A 23,261-nucleotide genomic window follows, 5' to 3' on the forward strand; every position below is an offset into this window, starting at 1 on the left:
ACAATCTGAGATCAAAGGCAACTGTGATCCTAATTGCTATAACTGCTAGACTAAAGTTTTACTATGTAAAGTTTTATGTTAAGTACGTGGTTATGCACTATAACTTTATCTGTCCAGATAAAGCTGGATCAGCATCTTTCCTCTTATTTTTCATGGAACTCATTAGAATACAATACTTCTTTACTACATTTTCAAGAAATTATACTAGAAGAAGCACACAATCAAGTTAAACATAACATTTTTCTCCTCTGTTACCTCAACATAAAAGTTACACTTCAAAAGTCAGACAGCGACAAGTAAGTATGCAGTAGGAGGTAACACCATGCATGTTGTTATGCAAAGTTAAAATTAGGAACTTTCTCTTAAGTTTAGCACTTGAAATTTATTCAAGTTTTGGATTATTATGCTGGTAGGTACAGAATATTAGTTGCACTTACTGGAGCGTATGTGCTGGCAAGAATGGTGTGTAGATTTACATTTTAAAGGTTTTTAGTGAAATTGTCTCCCCTGGGGCCATACTTCATAACTGTTATTATTGTTATTGGAGGTTACACATGTGCGTAGAAGAGAAAGTATGCCCCTTAAGGTAGACTGGAGCAAAAAAAAATCATAAAAGGTATGTTAATTATTTATGACTACAAAACAAAATACTTGAAATTATGGCAAATTAAAAGGGCATTTATTTACACACAAACAGGATTGTTTAAAACCACAGGCCTTGCCCATAGCAGAGGAGTGAAGCCAAGTAAGTAACAAAGCTTATAAACATTATCATAGATTTCTCAGACACAAAATACCTACAAGGAGAGTCTGGTTTGTTCAGATTAAGACTTTTTTTTTTTTCCTTAATATTATGTCTCGTTGAAGGTAAGCACATATTTGGCACACCTCACTCTCAGAGAATCTAATTTAAATGTTATTTATTTATTTATTTTTATTAAGTGCTTCAAGGGACACAGTCCAGAGCACCATGTAACAAGGGGTAGTCACCAATACAACAGTTGTTCCAGTATTTGGAAAAAAATAAAATAAAATAAAAATAAAAATGTGAAATATCTTTAATAAATTCTGTGTTAGAAAAATAGATAATTCTTACATGAGAGTACTCTGAGCTTTAAAATCAGAATGGGAAGAACTGACCTGACCAGTTTAGGAGTATGCAGTTAATCATGTTGCTGTTATGTATTGAATTGTATTGTATTGTATTGTAATTGTATATGTAATATACATTGTATATTGTATAAGTAATAGAATTGTATGCAGTTAACCATGTTGCTGTTACGTATTGTACCTCTTCCCTAAGTGTTATGACATTAGAACAATGATATAAATTTATTTGAGAAAATGCCACATGATCAACCAGTTGGTTTTACAGACAGCTAAACTACAGCATGCTAGATAGGAGGGAGCCACATTTACAGGAAGAAAAGGAAATATTTATCTGGCAGGTTGATTTATTTTCAGAATAAATCCTCTTGAAGATGAATTGATGGAACTAAACTAAAGCAAACCAGTATGCATAGATCAATTTGTCACATGGCTCTGCAGTCCATCACACAGAAGTACCATCCCGTTTGCCCAAATACTTTGTATTTTCCTCCATATACACTACTGAGCTAATCAGCATGTTTGAGATTCTGTCCTGGTCTTTTTCTTATTTGCTTCTGATCCAAACTGTGAAATTAGAGAGCTGTTTCTGTTCAGATTTACTTTAGTGGTTTTCAAAGTTAAAGGCACAGGGAAAATAAAGGTTGGCATTTACAGTCTTGAGGCTTGGGTTCCCAGGAAGAGTGAAAATATTACCTGTTTGGGATAAACAGCTTCCTACATATTGGACTACCAAAATGGTGTCTTCCAGTTCCAGGCATAAACCAGCATCAGAGCTGTAGTCTGTTCAAGAGGGCAGTGAATGACCACAGAATTTACTGGCAGTTTTGCCAAGTAGTTTTGTGTATGGAGAAACTTGGCAAACAACTGCTCCATGACCTTCCAGAAGGTGCTTTTCCGATGAGGATGCTTCCACATGACTCTTTCAGTTTTAAGTTACATGTAGAGACTAAGCCAAAATGTGTATCTGTGTCCTTCTTTCACTTTGTTTATGATGTAGCTGCACATTGGATTTATACTAAAAATAGTGTGACTAGATTTATTAAATGTCAGCTGACACCTCCAAAGGAAATAGTTATAGTCTCTTGAAGAGGATACCTAGTTAAAAAATAATGGTTTATTAGCAATTAACCATGTCATCCCATGCCAATGATATTTCGTCTAACAAGATCAGCACTTGTAAAGACAGGCAGAGTGGGTAACCTTTCCCATATTGAGAATATCTCCTATTCTGTGAGCGGGATGAAAGAATGAAACTTCTGGTGCTCTGTGCTGCAGACTCTTGGCCCAGATGTGAATGAGCATGCCTATTACTGGCCAAGTTTTTAAGATCTTAGGCAGGTTCACTAATGCAAAAATCCTTACTATTTTCTTTGATTGGTACCAGACTTGCCTTCCCATGTACATGCTCAGCCAATACAGAGGCATTCATGGTTTCTGCACACCACCAAGAATATAACAGGAAAAAAATGAAAAAGGAATGCCACTTGGAAAGAGTTTTGAACTAACTGAAAAACTGGAAAAGGGTGGCATTTCTGGAATAAGCCCATTTTTACAAGTACCTGACAACTGTATGGTCAATTTTGCATCATTCGTAAATAGGACTTTAGTATTAAGTGAAAATCACTTTAGCAAATGAAGCGGATATGAATTTAGACCAATGGGACTCTCACTAGCATTAAAAGAGCTGTGTTACTCTGGTAAACTGATTCAGTAAATCCCTTTTTTCTGTTAAAGTACACCTCTTCAGTTAGGTCATCTGCTTCTCATATATAAGGGTTTCTTCTCACAGTGGTACGGCTATGAGGAGCTTTTAAAGAACTTGATATGCAACATGTGAAAATTTGCCCTTAGCCATTCTGTAAATGCCAGACTTACATCATAATTAAAAATAAGAATGAATATTCTATATAAAAACACACAGTTGTGGTAACTCCTCAATTTCAGCAGTAAAATGCTCTCCTATTTTTTTTTTTTTATTTTTTGGTGAAAATTATTTTCTAACTAGATTGTGTTGCCACTGTCATTAGCTAAGTCTCTCTCTCTCTCTCTCTCTCTTTTTATTTTTATTTTTTTTCCCAGTCTTTAAGAATTCATACGGTGTGCAGAGCACAGGGCAAGATCTCAAAGCTCTCATAAACTTCCCTCCTCCAATCTTCTGTCTTGAGCCAACATCAAGTTAGCAACCAGACAGAGTCTCAGAATGTGTTATGCAAAGACAGGCTCAGATGAGATGCAATTTTTTTTTCATCGTATGGTTGCCTTTTTATTTTTGTTGCCAAGGGGACAAACTGAGAGGAAATGGATTTAACAACTGCAAAGTGATGAATTTTAAAGCTGCTGTTACTAATATTTGAACTCTAAATCTAATTTGTATGCAGGAGGAATGAAGAATAACAATGTCATTTCAGAAAAAAAAAAAATAATAAAAAAAATAATAAACCAGACTTTCCCTCCTGTGTTCCTCTCATGTCCATATCATTTGATAACCTGAGCTTTTAAATCTAAGTGCCCAGGCAACACCCGAAACAAGGGGAGGTAAAGGGTGCAAAAACACTGAACCCATTGTGTCTTTTAACCCTATATTACCTTAACATGCATAGACATTCTTAAAGGTCCAAAATGCACATCTGCTTTGTAAAAAGCTATTCGAACAGCAGAAAGGAGCTACTGCAGACAATAAGAGACATTTCTACACTTTCTTCTCCCCCTTGAATGTTTTTTCAATAGGAAAAACTTGAGGGAAGCTGGTAGAAGAACAGCTCTTGTAGTTTTTAGGACTCCCGTGCATAAACCAGCTGGGACTCTGTAGACCGCTAGCATGGAGCCCCTCACCACCACCACAAAACATAGAGACCTTCATCCAGTTTAAGTGGCTTAGAGAAGCCTTTTGTCCTCCCTCCTCCAGGTTACTGTATTTGTGTCTTCCTTTCTGGGACCTAATGCATCACAATTGGCGTGGACTGCAAGAACATTGCTGATGCCTTCACACAGATGTGCCTATGCGGTGGATAAAAAACTATTCAAAACTTAAATATAAAGACATGAAAAGCCATAAGACAGAAAGTATTGATTACTTTTAAAATCATAATTTTCTCAAACTCTTCATTAGGACCAGTCATGTAGTGCCTGAATGCCTTCCTGGAAGAAGTGCAGTAGCTAACTAGAAAGTAGAATCTATTAAAATATATTCCAGTGATCTTGGCAAAAGATGACCCTACGTAAAATCTGATGCCCCATACCTTCCAGACTAAGTTAGACTGGCTTGACTAAAATTTCTTTCATGATCACAATATCAGTGAATTGACAAGTTTATTCTGGAACATGCTTTGTTTAAGGACAGTATTTCAAAGGTAGATGCCAAGTCTACTGCCGTGAAGAATGTGATAGGTTTGTCAAGATGGTATAGGTTGCAAAATTTTACAACATTTAAGGTATAAGCTGGAAAAATTAGTCATATAGGTAAAAAAAATAAAATATCTGTAACAAGTTAGCAGTGTGCTCACCTTTGTCTCCTTTTTCAAAAAGCAAGCTGTATTGCAGAATTCTCACACTTTGAAAATGAAAGGTTTAGTTAAGCTGTTTAGGGTTCAAAAGTTGAATTAAGCTGTCTAGGGGTATTAAGTTCTCATTTCAAATATTTAGGTTTTCTAGTTACAGCAGCATTTCCTTAATAACTTAAATAAAATCACTATTTGCAGCCCTGGATGTCAGTTTAGATTTTCCGTTACCACAGCCTTAGGATTTATTGAATGATATACAAGAATTATTTTGTACTAAAAAATGCAGAAAGAATGTGTTTCCCATAAATTAACACTGCAAAAGAGCTATGTATTAAAACTAGAATTTGTAAAGTATGTAGTTGGATGGCCTCAGCTAAAAGCTACTTTTCATATTGTTACCATCTATAGCAAATATAAATCAGTCTATAAAAGAAAAGAAAAAAAAAAGAAAAAAAAAAAAAGAAGAAAAAAAGAAACAAAAACACAGTTTAAAATATTTTTAAATAATAACCATTTATTATAAATGAGTTTATATTCCTAATGCATTGCTCTAAAGCCACATTGAGAACATGCCATGTCATGATGGGTCAAGATGGGTTAGACTGGGTCAAGTTCTTGTGATTTTTTTATAGTTTTAAAAAGCTTATATCACAACAGTAAAGGGAAAGCATTTAACTTAGTTATTGGTCAGCAGTTTCCCTTACCAAACAGTAGTGAGTGATGCATCCTTATAATAACCAAAGCATAAAAGGATAAATGTAATGTAATTATGAATTTTAATTTACAAAGAATCTGAAATCTGCTCACATACAATCCTGTCCAAAGCTACTGGTAATCAAGATATTTAACAGTAGTATCAAATCCTAAATTACATTTTTAATCACTTGTCAAGAATAATGCTCCTTCACCTCAAACTTCATAATTTCTTACTGTTTTGATAAAGTCCTAAACCTGAGATTAAAAAATATATATATAAATCAAATTTAATAAACATAACACTGTACTACTTCAAATCTGACTGCAGGTAAAACATCTATCAACCATTTCTAAGGGTTACCTTGTTAAGTCTAACACACTAAAATGTGTTATGTTAATGTTTTGCATTAATGAGGTCAATTAAATGATGATCATAGCTAAAAATCAAGCAACAGCTGCTAAATACTTTACACCTTTCATTTTCAAGTGGACTTTTCAACAGACCACATCAAAAATCCTTTGAAAGAGGGAGCATACAAATTTCTTGCTAAATCTTAGAGGATCTAGTTTCTTTGTCTTTTTTTCTCTCCATTCCTGGCACAATGACCGTTGTGTCTTTTTTTTGGTCAAGATGAGAAATGTTATTCTGCAGTCAGGGGACTCTCAATCATAATCAGACAGAACATTTCTAACATTGGATATACATATATCAGCATGTTCATTTCTAATAGGATTTCATTTCATTTCATGATGTGTTCAGCCAGCTATAAATTAAAAACTCCTCCATGAAGTGTTAAAATAGCTTTAGTCAGAGGTGATTGCAGGAGAGAGATGGTTGTTTTTCTGTCCTCATACAGATGCTGGGTTGCAGGATGTCTGTGCTGTCAGAGTGATAATGCAGCATTTCTCATGTAATAGGAGGGCTATTTTAAACCCTGACTTGGAAATTTTCTGCCTACCATTACTTTTGTGTTCTAACCTTTTTGTCATTTCAATCACTTGAGTTTAGCAGTGCGTTATCCTGCATCATCACCAATCTCTTTCAATGTATGACTAAGGGGTAGTGAAATACCAACCCAAATTTGTTGGTGTACCAAAAACGTTAACCAAAATAACCAAATTGTAACCTGTTGATAGGTTGAAATGAAAATGCATTTCCTGAAAATATATCCTATTATTACCAAGATGTCAGTACAATAGCACAGTTGGTTTTGTAAAGAGAAAAAGAAAAAAAAAAAAAGAAGAAAAAAAAAGAAAAAGAAAAAGAAAAAGAAAAAGAAAAAGAAAAAGAAAAAGAAAAAGAAAAAGAAAAAGAAAAAGAAAAAGAAAAAGAAAAAGAAAAAAAGAAAAAGAAAAAGAAAAAGAAAAAGAAAAAGAAAAAGAAAAAGAAAAAGAAAAAGAAAAAGAAAAAGAAAAAGAAAAAGAAAAAGAAAAAGAAAAAGAAAAAGAAAAAGAAAAAGAAAAAGAAAAAGAAAAAGAAAAAGAAAAAGAAAAAGAAAAAAAGGGAGGGAAGGGGAGGCGAGGGGAGGGGAGGCGAGGGGAGGGAAAGGGAGGCAAGGGGAGGTGAGGGGAGGCAAGGGGAGGCGAGGGGACAGGACGGGAGGGGAGGAGTTGCAGGGAGTGAAAGTTTCTATAACACACCTAACAAGCTAGTCATTTCTTAACTCAAATACAACACAAAATAATTTAAAATATTATTATACCAGTAGATGTCAGTACAATCATTGTACTCGACTACAAGATAGTAGAGTGTATTTTTCTTGTTCAGTGCTGCAGCCAAATGAAACTATACTGATGAAGATTAGTATATCATGAAATAGATTGATTTATAGCATCAAGAGTTTGAAGAGATTTTCAGTGTTAAACAATTTAAAGTTATTTTTATCTTGAACAGCAACTGTAATTATGCATTTTCTTTCCCCAATCATTTGTATGCAAAATAATGAATTCCTAGCATTTAAAGAAACAGTTTGGGGCCAAAATTTGGTATTAGAAATCCAGCCATAGGTTACACATGATCACTGATAACTGTAGTTTTCTTTGACCATTGCAACACAAGTCTAGACTTGAGAGGACAATAACTTTTGTTCCATTAAACCTGTATTACAAAATTTTCCTTGACTTTCAAGGGATTGGGAAAGTTGAAATAAAACTTGAAGTTGTCAATAAGCAGAGACCCAGGAACTGGTTACCCTCAACATAAAGAGGACATAGGAATGGCACAATAATAGCCTTAACAAGTGCTGAACTAGACTGTCTTTATACTAGATCCCATCCTTGAGGGAATGATAAACCTTCATTATCAGCTTTGGTCTGGGAAGATTTTTTCCCAGAGTATTCTCACAACATTTCACCTCCTCTCATTCCCTTTTTAATCTCATGCTCCTTGAGTTGAAAACTTGACTAATCCTCCAGGAATCCCAAAGAGCTGCAGAATTAGCACTACAGGTAGCATCAAAATAACCTGAAATCTATCTTTGGTACAACATTCCCTACTCATTACACCAATACTGCTATACTTCTACCTGGTAGCCTAATAGCTTCAACAGCATACCACACACACACACACACACACACACACACACACACACACACACACGCACACAAAGTATATTTTCTTAGGTATACAAGGCATGCATGTTTGAGAATACATGACCCTGGTGTTTAAAACAGGCTAGATCCTGGATATGAACATTACAAAATGGTAATACTCTGACCATTGAATCCTTATCATCACAGATTGGTTTCACTTACCTCAGACCAAAACAAGCCAGTAGCACCCACTGCAATTTAGAAACTAAAATCAAGTGGACCTAAAATAAAGTGGACCTTCAAAGTTAGCTGTTTCAGCTGCCACAAGCAAATCATTGTTTTCCAAGACTTTCGAGTGACACCTGGGCAAACAGATCACTGATCAGAAACAGACAGATATTAATTTACAAAGTATCAAATTGTAGCTTATATTCATGCCTGTTACATTTGTGTATTTGACATGCTTATCCTCACCACACTCCACAGAAATATAGAAATAAGCCTAAAGAAATGGACGTTGTGGCTAAGCTGGCTTCCAGGTACGTGGATGTCACTGGCTATGCTTCTTTTACACGTTGACATTTCCTTTCCAGGGAAGACAGGGAGGAAAGGGCTGGGGGGAGTGGGAGAGAGCATGGTGGGTGCCTGGGCATCCTGGACATTCAGGCCTTAATGTTTGGACTGCACTGAGCCTAAGGAGGACAAGTAAGCCAAGGAGGCAGCACAGGGTCTCATTTCCATGTGGTGCCATCCTTTCTCCCTTCCAGTGACTATTAATCAATCAGCATTGTAACAGATTTCTAGTACTAGTTTGGCTACTTTGGATTTATATGCTTGTAACTTCCTGATGTGGGACTTCTATATCATTAAAATGAGTGTTTGCTTCAGGACATTTTGGGAGAGCTGTTGAAAAGAGCACTTGCACTTAAAGTGTGGCAGTGATTGGTTTCTTGCTCTGTTCCTCCAAGTCCTGCAAATACAGTTTCCTTGATTTTTCAACTATCCTTGTATAGGCGACAAATGGATCCACAGGATGTGAGACTGAAAATACAAATTCCTGGCTTCTGTCTCTGGATTTGAACTGCTCTGACAGCTGTCTGCCCTCCTGATACTTTGCCATCTGAGGATAGCAAAGTGTTTTACACACTGGAGCTAAACACAACAAATGTTACAGGAGGCCCAGTTAAGCCCTTTTTTCTCATAGGGAGGAATTCATGCCAATGATGAAGTCCAAGCTAAGCAGAAAGAATTTTCTTTAGTTTGAAACCCCCCACCCAACCCCCCTCCACACACATATTTCACATTCCTGCTATACTTCTATACATACCTCTCTCTTTTTTTCACACACACACACACACACACACACACACACACACACACACACACACTCACACACTCACACACTCACACACTCACACACTCACACACTCACACACACACAAATACATATATAGGCAGATAGGTTAGTTTACCAGGACCAGATATATTGAACTGGTAGATTTATAATCACATTAAAGAGTAAAATAGCTGATAATGCTATTCTTCTATATTTCACATTTTCATATGCCAAGACTGTGATTCTTTATTGTTTCCTGCAATAACTGCTGGTAGTCCTAACACCCAAAGCAGAGCACAAGGTTAGATTCTTCAGGATGATTTAGGTGTTAGTGATGTCATTAACTACTCACAAAGAAATGCAAAACTCACTCCAAGAAATAAAGTCCTTGACTGATATGCAGGATGAAAACAGTTGAGACAGGCCACTGAAACCAAAAAAGCAAAAGCAGAAAGAAGAAAAAATGTCTATTAAATGACACTTTTAAAAGAAATCTTTGTCTAGATAAAGCCATTATGGGCAAATTGCTCTACTTCCTTAGGGCTTAGAAGCTCATACAAGATTTTTCAAGGTGGAATGTGGTTTGGAGCACAATGAAATTAAAGAATTTCACCAAGACCTGTCTCCTCCCACTGATTTCTGCTATCTGTCTTGGCTATGCACAAGTATCATTTTATTACAATGAGGTGATTTGATGAATGATTCGAGAAATGAACATTGTGCTCTAAAGAGGCCACTGTAATCAGCAACAGGTCTGTTCTTGACTAATATTCTTCTTGGCTTCATGAATCATAGCAAGTTTAACATCTCTTCATCAAACTTAACAGACTGTATTATTTACCATCTCCACAGTTCTCATGAAAGTCAATAATCAGTCCCACATTGCTGATCATTACCAGACAGCTGGCATTAAGATGTATAAAATACATAATACCCAATACAGGAGGATGATTACAGAGCTTGGAATGAATATGCCTCAGTGACATTAAGTTCTCTGACCAGCTATGTGAGCAAAAAGAAGAGAGTTGAAATCAGGCCTTCAGGAAACCCTGCTTAACATGCAGACTGGGAAATGTGATTAGGATCAAAGATGGAGAAGAATAGATATTTGGTATTAAGGGAAGGACAAGCCTCTTAAAATCAACATAAACCAGAAAGCAAATGGAACGTGGCGTGTAGTGCTGCAAAGGCTTTGACCTATTTCTTGGGTACTTTGATCAATCACACAGCAATAAGTACTGTATGAGAAGGGATTGTCTCTGTGAAAGAGAGACAAACTTTCTACTTGTTCCTTTCTGAAGAATCAAATGTCTAAGCAGCCTCTTTTATTTTGACAAAATACAGGGGAAAACTTTGTCCCTTCAGTAACCAAGCTCCTGCTAAAAGGAGAGAGAAAGATTTTTGACCACCTTGCATTTGACCACCAATGCAAGATGCATTTCACAAAATATAGCATAACAAATACAGACTTTCTGGAAGAGAGGGTTGTATTTAGTTAAGTGCTATTGTATTTTACTCGGAGTTCAAAAAGTGATAGAAGGACTTGGACTTTAAAAAGTACTTGCAGACTGCCCATCTCAAATTGCTAGGCTGCATAATCATTCAGACTTTGCTAATATTTGCTGGCTGAGTGTTCCCTTTGTCACGTCTTTGCCATACAAGCAAGATCTTCATGCTGTTCCATGTGCAAGAACTTTCAAGGCTTTAATAACTCTTAAGTGGCTTGACCTTACCACTAGGTCACAGAATTCACCCCAGCAAGGAAATGATAAAGTCCAAAAGAAACACAGAACCTTCCTGGATAGGGTCTAACTGACATGCAGCTCCTCTGTTCACCTCAGAAGTGCCTACTTTCCTTCACACATCTGTGCAGACCCTAAAACAGCTGTCCTGTCCCTGGTCACTAGAGGGGCATCCATCTAGGCATGGGTGAGCTGACCTTCAACCATAATCCTCTTCAGCTTGTGGAGGGTATCCCGACAATCAGCTGTGAAAAATGATAGCTCACCAGATGGTGGCATCACTTAACAACAAAAGAAACTTGGCTAAACCCTGCTTCATCCTACCTACTTTCCAGAAATTCAGCAAGCACCAGTTGTACCCCAACAGACTAATTCTGCTCTTCCATGAGGCATTGAGATACTGTTGGACTCCAGTTACTATAACTATACAATGAGTAGTGGATGCAACTTGATGATCATCACTAGCTTACTGGAAGCTGGCGTGAGCAGCTGTGTGTTTCCTTAACCTCTATACCCTGTGCTGGTGTTTCAGAAAGTAAAGGGAAGGATTCACTGCATAACAAAGGCAGCACCTCTTCACTCTTTTTTTTTTTTCTTTTTTTTTTTTTTTTTTTTCTTTTCCTCCCTGTGGAATACTACTGGTCCTTTTTACTGAAGGGCATCTTCAGTAGTGTGAGTTATGAGAAATACCTACAAATGCGACATAAAAAGTAGCCTGCCCTAATAAAGCTCTTCAAAGCAACAGAAATAAACAGGTCTGCTGGTGGCACCAGCAATTATTCAGTGGTCAGTGGTTTGCCTCAGTGGTATGGTGGCTTATTGCAGAGGCAATAGATTTATAGTGCTAGGAGGCTGGTATTGAAGATCAAATCCACAAAGCATTTAAATAAATAACTCCTTGCCAGAAACTCTCAGAGAATTGTGCACTTGGCCTTCAGACAGGGCAACAGAAAAAAAAACATCATCTGAGAAAAGAACAAGGCAAAAATACAGCAAATACAATGAGGAGTCTACCCTGTTGTAGCTTTCTTCACTCCTTTTTCTAGACACTACCAAGTGCCTAGCAAATCAGGGCTGGCTTCCACAAGGGTGGGAGAAATTACCTTAGTCAAAGTCCAATTTGCTGTTGCATTACTTGATGGTATCTGCAGCATTGTGCTGCCATGGGCCCAACGGCTTGGCATCAACAAAAGGCTCACAACATTTCTAAATATTTGGAATTAGTTAATGTGCACCAGGAAATTGTGCATTGATGGAAGCAGAAGTTTTTCTGTTGATGCTTACCAGACCTGTAAGATTTTTATTTGTTTTTAAATAAAAAAAAAAATCCACAACATCTGACTTGTAAGACAGATTACATGTGCATGTTTTATATCCATGGTAGAACCAGCTCAATATTTTAATTTTCAAAGAGAATAATGTCTAACATCCAAAGAAGACCTAATTATTAGTAGAATAAACTGGTACTTTCAAAATACAGTAAAAAGAGTCTTCATAGAATTTTGAAGAAGAGGAGGTTTTTTTTTTGTTGTTGTTGCTGCTAATAAAAACTGCAGATGCAACTAAATGTTGAAAACATGGAAGGTATTTGGAAACCTAGGCAGATGCAAATTTTGTCTTTGTTTCTTTGATGATCTAACAGAAATGTGAAAATCAGAATATTACAGAGTCAGAGATGAGGTAGTAATAGAAATCTGGGTGTGAATTCTGTGATTCAGATGTGTTCCTTTGTACATTCCCAACCACTTTTAAGGACACCCCCATCTTTATGTAAATGATGAATTCTGAAAATGTGCACCATATGATTTACAGAATGACAGTGCCCTAGTTTTGCATAAATTAAACAGCAGATCCTGATAACTAGGCTTTCCCATTTACATTATGCCTGAGTTCCAAATCCATGGGATATAAATGAGAGCAGCATATGGTCCAGAAATGGGAAAGCTGTGGGACTTTCATGTACACACCATGGGAGCAAATGGCTGTCCCACAGATGGTGGAGTATTTAGATGCATCTCCTGTATGATGGATGCCAATGCGCAGGAGGATGAAGCCATGAGCAGCCTCTAGAGGTCTCTGCTGGCTGGTATGCCAAGGACAGATGCTAGATCAACACAAAAGGTTTGTAAGGATAACTCCTCTTTTTATATCCTGGCTTTCCATTTTCAGCGCTCGGTGCTTGTATGTGGAAATTTGTGGCATAGATGAATAATCTTTCCATTAAAGCAGTGCTATAGTTATAACTTGTTTGGGAGAGCACTAATAATAAAAAATAATTTTGTTTCAAATTAATTGCTTCAGATTTTTATTTTTATTTTCCATAAGCAATGCAGGGAAAAAACACTTTTTTTTTTTTTTCCCCCGCTCTTGGCCTGGGGCTGTGAACAAAAATTTTTGAGGCAGTGTGAAAGATATAGAAAGATAGGAGAAACTACTTCCATGTCACATAGTATTCCATAGGCATGAGCTATATACAACAGTATTAACACTGAATGGGGTAGGCATTTAGACACAGCCAACAGGGAGAATATCATTAGAAGGAAAGTCAGAAATATCTTTACATGAAGATTAAATTAACCCAGTAGTATATTTTGAAATAACAACCTCTATTATTAGGAGAACACTTTTAATACATTGAAAAAAAATATGTTTTATTTCAAAACCTACTGAATCCTTTGTCAGCTATAAATAAATGAATAAGGCCACAGGGCCCCTAGCATATTGGTGCACATGTCATCCTCTGTAAACCAAACTTATAGATAAATGTGTGGAAAGACTATCACAAGAAACATATATGAAAACATTTGTGTCAAATAAAAGTGTTGCAAGGTACTCTGATCATAAGAAATTCCTCTCCTGAGCTCTTCTCCCATGGCTGACCATGTTGATTGCCTCACATCCTCCCACCCACCCCATTCTCATACAGCCATGCTCCTTAACTCTTCAGATGCATTCATGATTATTTTATAGTGTTGCTAGCAGACTTTCTACTGCAGGCTGGGAACTTGATATCCTTCTGATATTGCCCAGTTTGGCTGTGAAAAGCAGGTTTCCGCATGTGTTTTGGGGAAGGCAAGTGGTGGGTTCTAGCACAGTAGATGAGAGAATTGATCCTTTTCTGCTGTCAGAATGGGGTTTTCAGAGTCAGAGCCAGGGTAACCAAAAGGAGAGTTGTGTTAGCCCAGCCAGACATAGTGCAAAGTTAGGGCAGCAGCAGTGTGTGGGGGTAATTTTATAGAAGCTTGATGCTGCTGGAGATACCCTCTGCTGTTGCTGCTTTGGACCCTAACTCCTCTACCACAGCACTGCAGAAAGTTTGTTCACACTTTCACCTTCTTGCACTTTTCTGCCTCCATCTCAAAAACAGTTTTCTTTTATGGTATGGTTAAAGTGAGTCAGTGCACACCCTCACACAACATCATCACTGCCCTTCAAAAATTTATACTGATACTTTGTGCAGGTAAGAGGCAAGAAAGCACAGGGATTTACCAGGACTTTTTTTTTTTTTAACCTTTGTACTGGTATATCTAAAATCACACTTTGTCCTCAAGGTATCATAAGAAAATATTAGGTATAAGGAAAAAAAATGTTAGCTTTTCTGCGTTTAATAACATATATCAGATACAGTTCTGGGATCTCTCCAGGAGGTTCAGTGAAAAGATGGAAAACAAACAAACAAACAAACAAACAAACAAACAAGAGGAGCTTTTTATCTGTGGCCATTTTGTAAATCAATAACAGACTGTACATATATTGTATGCTATAATAACCTTATTCCTTCATTTTATATTTTTTTTCCTTTGTCTTTCCTTTAGCTATTTGTTAGAATTTTTATTCCATTTGAGTTTACAATTAACTTTATAAAGAGCATTTTCCTTCATCTTTTCTGCTCCAAATATTTGTTTTTCTAATTCTACTTCATTTTCTCCCCTCCCAAATAGTGATGAATCATTTTTCTTCACAGTCTTTCATCAGTCTTTTCTCAGAAGTGTTTTGAGACTTAGCAGAGGGTTTTTTTGTTGTTGTTGTTGTTGTTGTTTTTCTGTGAAAATCTTGTCACCATTTCAGTTTCATTTTTTTGAAAGCAAATGGGTTCAGTCTCTTTTGTCTTCTACTTTTTTGTGTTCAAAATCTTACTTTTTTTTTTTTTTTTTTACCTATAAACACTTTGCTAGATACTGTGTATTGAGAACAGTAGCTATTCACAGACTGAAATAGAAAATTAAAATCAATTCCTATACACAGAACTCTCACTAAGAAGCCCATTGGTATGCAGCAGATACCATCAACAACCATAGGAACCATGTACATGTCTGTGTGACATTTTATAACATGCCATAGAGTTGCATACCTGGAAATTTGACAGCTAATTGTGTCTGATTTTGTAAAGATAACTGCCCTCCTCACCCCCAAAATATTTAAAGTAGTGAAGGGAAAGCAAATTCAGGTGTCCACTTCCCTCCTATAATGAAAGGTGTTATGCAGAATTACATTGAGTATTTTTTCTTTCTTCATTGGGCATTATTTAGTAAGAAATCTTCCTTGCTTTTCTTCTACAGAGATGCTTAACATCATGTTGCATGAGAGAGAGTCTCTGTGACTTAGTTGCCCAATGGGCAGCTCTGGTCACTCAGCCTGGGAGTGCACTTAGTTTTGCAGACTTCCATGGAAGACCAGTCAAGCTGTTATGACAACAGGTCAAATTCCTGTGCTTAGCATGGCTTGTAGGAGACATACCTTAAAATGTCTTTGAAAAGAAGGTACAAGATAAAACAGCATAGGGGACAATATATATTTACTGGTGTATTTGCATGACGCTCACTGGAGTAACAAAAAAGCTAAATTTGGCTCATAACATTCTGTTAGAGATCAAAGACACATAAAAGATTTAAATGTATAATGTTAACAATGTAAAAATAATCACATGCATAGCTGGATACTTTTTTGTAATTATCTGATTTGTATTTAAACTATTATATTTTATTTATACACTTACTCAGCAGGATGTTCCAATTACGTGCTTATAGCACATGCAGAGCCTGACAGCTGGATTGGATACAGGCATTATCAGTTAACTAAAAAAATATCATTAGACTAACTTTCAGAATAACAAATAAATAAATAAGCATAAAAGGGCAGGTAAATTACTAGGAACTCACAGCCAATTTCCAAATAAAAACTGAATCATCTCTCCAGTTACAATGGTATAAGACAAAATGAAGACTCTATATTTTCACCAAAATAATTGCAAAGGAATTTCATCTTAGAGCTCTTCTTCCTGTTCTTTTGTTCACTACAAGATGATCACTATGTTTAAGTAAAGCCATGAGAGGCTGAGAGGCAACTTATTCTTTTATTTTTTATTATTTTATTGTTGTTGTTTTTAATATAGTATGTGCCCTCTAATAGCTCAAATTAAAAGAAAAAAAAAATCCTGCTTGTCATGAAAGTGTAGCAAATGAGCTCTCGGTTTTCATTGCACTTAAAGTTCCAAGCTTTAAAGTGGACCTGTTTATTGGCACCCAACTGAGTAATGGAGGAGTTTTATTTGGAAATACTTTTGGAGAGTATTCAATTCGCTTTTGGCAGCATTAATTTCACTGTAGTTTGGGGAGATTTTCACCTTTCTTGGAGTGTGTAACTTACTGACATTAACCCAGGTATAATCTACCAGAATCATGTAATCAAGTTTTTAAACATGTTCACTGAACATTTGGGAAGAGTAACTAAGAAGTCATACAGTATCTCTTTTTTACATGTAGTATTTTACCTTTGGCCTCAAATGAAGAACTTCAGATTTTTAAGTACATGTACTCTTCATGGAATAAAGCATCTTTAAATACTCTTCATGGAATGCAGTAAAAGGCCATCAACTTTTGGAGATGATCTTAACATTCACTCACTCCCCCTATCTCTCATTGAAACTAACCTGTTAAGGAACAACTGCCAAAATAGAAAATGAATGCCATCTATTGCATAACATATATTTTTACTCACCTACTCCATCTCTGAAGTTCAATTTTCTTTTATGTACTAGAAATATGAACAGATCTTTTTTTTTTTCTTTTTTTTTTTTTTTCATTTGATTTAATTGTATCAGTCACCAAATCATAGGCTACTCTTTCAGTGGACTCTCTCTGGTGTATCCATGTCTCTCTTGTCCCAGTGAGCCCAGAACCCATCATAGCACTCCAGGTGTGGCTTCAGCAGTGCCGAACAGAGGGAAAGGATCATGTTCCTCAATCTGCTGGCAACACTTTGCCTAAAGAAGGCCAGGATACCATTTGTCTACTTTGCTAGTAGGATATGCTGCTCTCTAATGACCAACTTGATGTCCACCAAGACCCACAAGACCTTTTCTGAATAGCTGCTTTCACACCAGTTGGCCTCCAGCCTGTGCTGGTGCATGGAGTTGCTCCTCACCAGGTACAAGATTTTGTATTTCCCTTTTCTGAACTTCAAGGTTTGTGTCATCCTATTTCTTCAGCCTGCCAAGGTCCTTCTGAAAAACAACATAGCCAGTCCTCATGGTTTTGTATCACCTACAAACTTCCTGAGGGTGCAATATGTCAAATCACCTATGTCATTAAAGAAGACAGAAACATGATTGGACCCAGTATTGACCCCTGGTGTATATCAGTAGTGACTGACCTCCAGCTGGACTTTTTGCTTCTCATTGGAGAAGCTTCAACCCTTGGAGCCCAGCCACTCAACAGTTTTCAATCCACCTCACTTTCCACTTACCTAGCCCATACCTCATCAGCTTGTCTATGACATTGCTATGAAAGGCAATGACAAAAGCCTTGCTGAAGTTGAGATGGACAAAATCCACTGCTTTCCCCTCATCCAGCAAGCCAAGCATCCCGTTAGATAAGACTATGAGTGTGGTCAGGGATGATGTCCTCTTCATAAACCTGTGCTGACTACTTCCAAACACATTCTTGTCCTCAGCATTTGGAAATACGCCATGTCTGTTTTTTCAGCAATCTTCCTGATTGCCTTGTGGAGGCAAGGTTGACCAGCTTGGAGCTCCCTAGAGCCTCCTTCTTGCCTGTCTTTAAGAAAAGAGTAACTTTTGCTGTCTTCAAGCCCTCAGGAAACTTCCTTGATTGCCATGACCTTGCAAAGATAACCAAGAATGATGTCATGGTGACATGTGGCAGCTCTCTCAGCAACTCTGGGTGCACCCTGTGAGATCCCATACTTCTGTACATCTAATATGCTTAAATATTCACTGGTCTGGTCCCCCTCCACTAGGTTTAAGTTTCCTTTATTCCAGATGCATGTCTGTTGGTTTTAAATGACTGTTCCCTAAACTTTAAATTCATTTTGTGAGGGGTATTCATATGACTAATGAAATTTAATAAACACTTTGAGTCAAAACCCAAACATCACACCTTGAAAAATTCCCACTAAAGCCTAGCGCTATTACTTTTGTCATTTGAAGGCAGAAAAATTAAGAGCTACATAAATACAAAAGACTTTTGCATGAAGAGTGTGAGGAGAAAGGTTGGATAAATGTTACTGTAATGGCCTGAGACAACTAAAAAATTCTTCATACAGAGCTAAACTGTTCAAATTGAAATAATTAAAATTATTAATATCAGAATACAGTGTTGAATAAATGTTGCATCTATGACCTTTCTGAGATGGTCTTTTCTCAGTTCTCCCAGATAAGGAAAAAACTGTTGTAAAAGTTTGTTGAATTTCTAAGTTGAATTCTGTTGAATTTCCAAGCTCAGTCCAAACTACAAATGTACAGAGGAAAGAGTTCTCTTTGAGAGCTCTCCCTCCAGGAGTAGGTCAATGCAGACTAGTGAATTTGTGCAGAACTTGTTCCCATCCATATTAGAAGAGTTTACGGGGGAAAAAGAAGACTTTTTTTTTCCAGTTTGTAGTGACATCAAAACATCATTTGTACAAATACTAAGATTTGTAAACAGAAACAGGCTTATTTTGAAGATGAAATATATTTTAAGCATAAGGAACTACTTAAGACAAGGTAAAAAGTGAGTATCCCCACTCTTGAATTATAAAAACATTCTAAACAAGAAAACAACAGATCAGCAGTGAATGTGTAGACCTCATAACTATAAAATTGCCAATAAAATAAAGTTTATCTACATATAGTAATGACAAAAGCATTATCTTATGTGCAAATAAACCATCAGCTATGTGGTAGGTATGACATAAGACTTGACAAAGCAGTGGAGATATAATACATAGGCAAAGATGAGAGACTAGATGTAACTTCATTGTTTCAGCTCTTTTATTCCTTTACATTCAGGCATACCACCAACTGCTGTGTCATACATAGCTCAGAGTAAAATGAAGAGTGAGGAGAAGTTTGATCCACACCAGCTGGCAGAGTTATATTTTTGCCAACTTTAGTAGGACATACAGAAGCTGTGTTAGAATTCAGTTCAATACATATATATATATATAACTATATGTAGGCTTCAATAATATATGCATGCTGAGACATCAGCTATCTGACTTATCTGCTTCTGCTGGGTGTTACCTGCCCGGAAACAAGTGTTCACCACCCAGAAATGTACTTTGATATAATTCAGGAAGGATTGTGCTTTTGGGAGAAGGAAAGGCGGAAATGAGCTGGGAAACAGTGATAAATGTTGAAATAAACCATCAAATCTACATACATATAAATACTCAGTGTGAGCTCAGGAAACAGGATATGTGCATGGTATTTATTACCCATGCAGTGAAATGAGCTCAGCTGGCTACATGTCCCGGAGAGGCCATGTATACATGATAACATGTATACATGATAACAGGATAATCCTGTAATTAACATTCACACCACAATGGCAAAAAAATCCTGTTGGTCATCTCATATGTGGGGATGGAAGTGCAGAGCGTGAGTGGAGCAAACAGCTTATAAAGACAACTGTTAGCAGTTTTTGAGGAACTGACTCCACATGGTATTCACAATACAGTGTTGCTGGGCACAGGCACACCCTCCAGCAGCCCAGCAAGTTTCTAGGTGTCCTGCATCAGGACATCCTGTTTCTTAAGTACAAACACACAAGCTGTACTTCTATTGGAAGCCAATAGACACTACTACAGAAACCTAACATGAGAAATAATTCTGCCAGTGCCTTGAGGCAACAATACAAGACAATTAATGACCTGGATGATGTGACAGGTTGCACCCTCAGCAAGTTTGGTGTCCTGAGCTGTTTTACGCAAAGCGTTGCCAGCAGATTGAGAGAGGTGATTCTTTCCCTCTATTCAGCACTGATGAGGCCACACCTGGAGTGTGGTGTCCATTTCTAGGGTCCCCAGGACAAGAGGGACATGGAGCTAACAGACAGAGTCTAATGAAGGGCCATAAGATGATGAAGACACTGGAGCCTTTCCTATAAGGAAAGGTGGACAGAGTTGGTACTGTTCAGACAACAAGAGAGAAGGCTCATGGTGGGGGGTGGGGATCTTGTCAATGTGATAAATAGTCTCTTTTCAGTGGTTCCCAGTGACTGGACAAGAGGCAATAGGCACACACTGTTCAGAGGTTCCCTCTGAACATCAGGAAACACTTTACTGTCTGTGTGACTGATTATTAGCACAGGTTACCCAAAGAGATTGCGCAGTCTCCCTCCTTGGAGATCATCAAAAAACATCTAGACATCATCCTGGGGAACTGGCTCCAGGTTGTCCTGCTTGAGCAGGATGGTTGAGCCACCAAGTGGATGACGACTATAGGCACCTTCAAACCTCAACCATTCTATAATTCTGAAAAAAATAAAATAAAAAAAATATACTCTTCAAAATTTAATTTTTATCCCACCACCCCTCACCGTGAAAAGGATTCCTGAGATCACATCATAGTAGTCAAATGGTTGGAGATCACTGGGGGTCACCCTTTGTAGGGAAGAAAAGATTAACAAATTTGTTAGCAAAGATGTTTCACTGCTCAATGGATATTCCATGCCTCCAAATTTCTAAGAAGGCTATTTTCTTCAAAATCCTTTAAAATTTAATATGAACAGAGAATTTTGTTTAATGAAGGAGTTAAAGAGTTATTTTGGTAATACATCCATAGAACTACTAACAGTTTATATTGTTTGCTCCTTCATTCACAGATACACAATAATGATTCAACAGAGCAACAGAAAAACTTGTTGTTTATGAAGGACCATTTAAGAATGGACAGATTATTTTCTTCCACTGATGGTTTTTTGGTTTTGGTTTTGGATTTTTTTTGCTGGCTAGAAGAGAATGTGGTTTGATGGCAGGACTATGCATAAGGGAAAGTGTGTATGGGTGCAATAACTCATAACAACTGAGCCCTACTTGTAGCATTTTAAAAAGAAAAACTCAGTTTATGCAAAAATGGTCATGCTCAGGCCTGTTTTCATGAGGCTGCTCTAAAGCTATCAAAGGTCAGATTTTAATGATATGAAGAAATCATAATGATTGCATCACAGATCAGCACTACAACATGGTCTCCTTGATTTGACTAACCCAAGCTCTGTAAAGAGAAAAAAGGATCAGAATTCTTATTTTGGTCAGAGATAGGCATCCTCCTCTGTCTAATGATTTCTAGCTCAGCCTTAGATCTTACCAAAGAAACACAGCTCTGCACTTTTGTCACTGAACAGCAGAAGACTTGGTTTGAGGATATTACCTCCAAAACCCACAAAAACATGATAAATCTTTGGCATTAGGAACAGTCACAGTAGTGGCAGCTTTTCCAGCTAATATTAACACCTCTAAAATCACTAAATAATGTTTCATTTTGTCCTGTCTGACAGTGGAAAGCATTACAGGCAGGCTATACAGAATTTCAGTGTTTGCCTCTACTTTCTTCAACTACTGCATCTGAAGACATCCATTCCACTGTTTGCCAGATCCCCTTGGTGCTGCATTTGTCCCATACTGTTCGTGATCTGAATATCAAAGCCATGTCATTGTAAGCAAGAGTGAATAAATAGTGCATGAATTCTCAGCAATGTTTCACTGACATACCATAATGGGAGCATGAACATTTAAAAATCCTATGCTGTACTCATCTCTGAGTGCTTAGCAAGAGATGAGGGATTAAAAAATTCTCCCCATCCCTTCTGAAATACCACTTTTGTTTTAGTGCTACAGTAGTGTCCAGTTCATTTGTGTCTCCCAAAAGGGAACTGTTTGCAAACAGCTCTTTCCTTTTCACCCTGCTTGCAGCCCTGCCTGTATAAACCAGAGCCTTCATTCTCCCAGCCAAGGTGAATGGTTTGCAACTCCCCTTGGATTTCATCCACACATCTCCTTAATTGGCTGGAGAGATTTCTACCAAGTGGTGTGAAGAGCTCTGCTCCACAGGGTCAGATTGTGCCACCTCTGCAGGGCTACCCACACCTGCCAGTCAGCAGAGCAAGCAGAGTTGGTCATCATCAGGTACAACCCTGCCTAGTTACAATACAAAACTTCGAAGAGCACATTCAGAGAACATGTGGTATACACCTGAATGTAACATTATTATTTCTGGTTAGCACTTTTGCACTGGGTGTTCAGAATGAGTCAGCACATGGAAAACAATGTCTTTCACTTCCTAATCTAGCTGCAGTGTGGACTAAATAGCAGGTATTTAATGCTACCTAACCGGGGGTGTCATCAAGAGATTACAGCCAGGGAAAGGGCACAGGTAGTGATGAAGTAACAGAAGTCAGTGCTTTGTCTTCCATCTCTGTCACCCACGACAGAACCCCTTACAATTCTACTGTCTGCAGGATGACAATCACAGAAGAGAAGGTTTGTCCAAAGAGATATATCAGCCTAAGGGAAAGAAACCCAGGGTAAAATACCCAGCAACATCAGTCTTTTAAGTGATGTGTACTTACTAGCAAAAAATGTGGAGAGCTGTGCTGGTTGGCAGCAGTCAGTTCTTGCTTTCAGGATCATTATGAGCAATGCACAATAGAAACTTTTTTCAAGCTGGTGCAGCTGCTCAGCTCCATCAAGCACCTACTGAGTTGAAGGGTAGGTACTTCATTTGAACACTACAGCCTCAATTTTAAAAAGGCAATTGAATTTCCTGAAATGTGCAAAAGTGTTAGCAAGTCATGCAAATAAGTATACAGGAGCTGATCACAGTAATCTGAACATTTAATTTGGTTATACTTTTTCTTAATAGAAAAAATAATAATAATAATTTTTAAAAAATTTAAAAAAAAAATAATCCTGTGCTTTGTCTCTAACTCTAACTAGCTGGTCATTTTCAGTCTGTTTGCAGATCCAAAAGACAACATGAACTTGAAAGGCAAGTGTTTTGGAACTAATTTAGGACATGTTTTATAACAATGTGTAGAGAAAAGCAAATACTTTATAGATGAATATTCG

This window comes from Anas platyrhynchos, chromosome Z (genome assembly GCF_047663525.1).
Source record: "Anas platyrhynchos isolate ZD024472 breed Pekin duck chromosome Z, IASCAAS_PekinDuck_T2T, whole genome shotgun sequence".
NCBI classification, from domain to species: domain Eukaryota; kingdom Metazoa; phylum Chordata; class Aves; order Anseriformes; family Anatidae; genus Anas; species Anas platyrhynchos.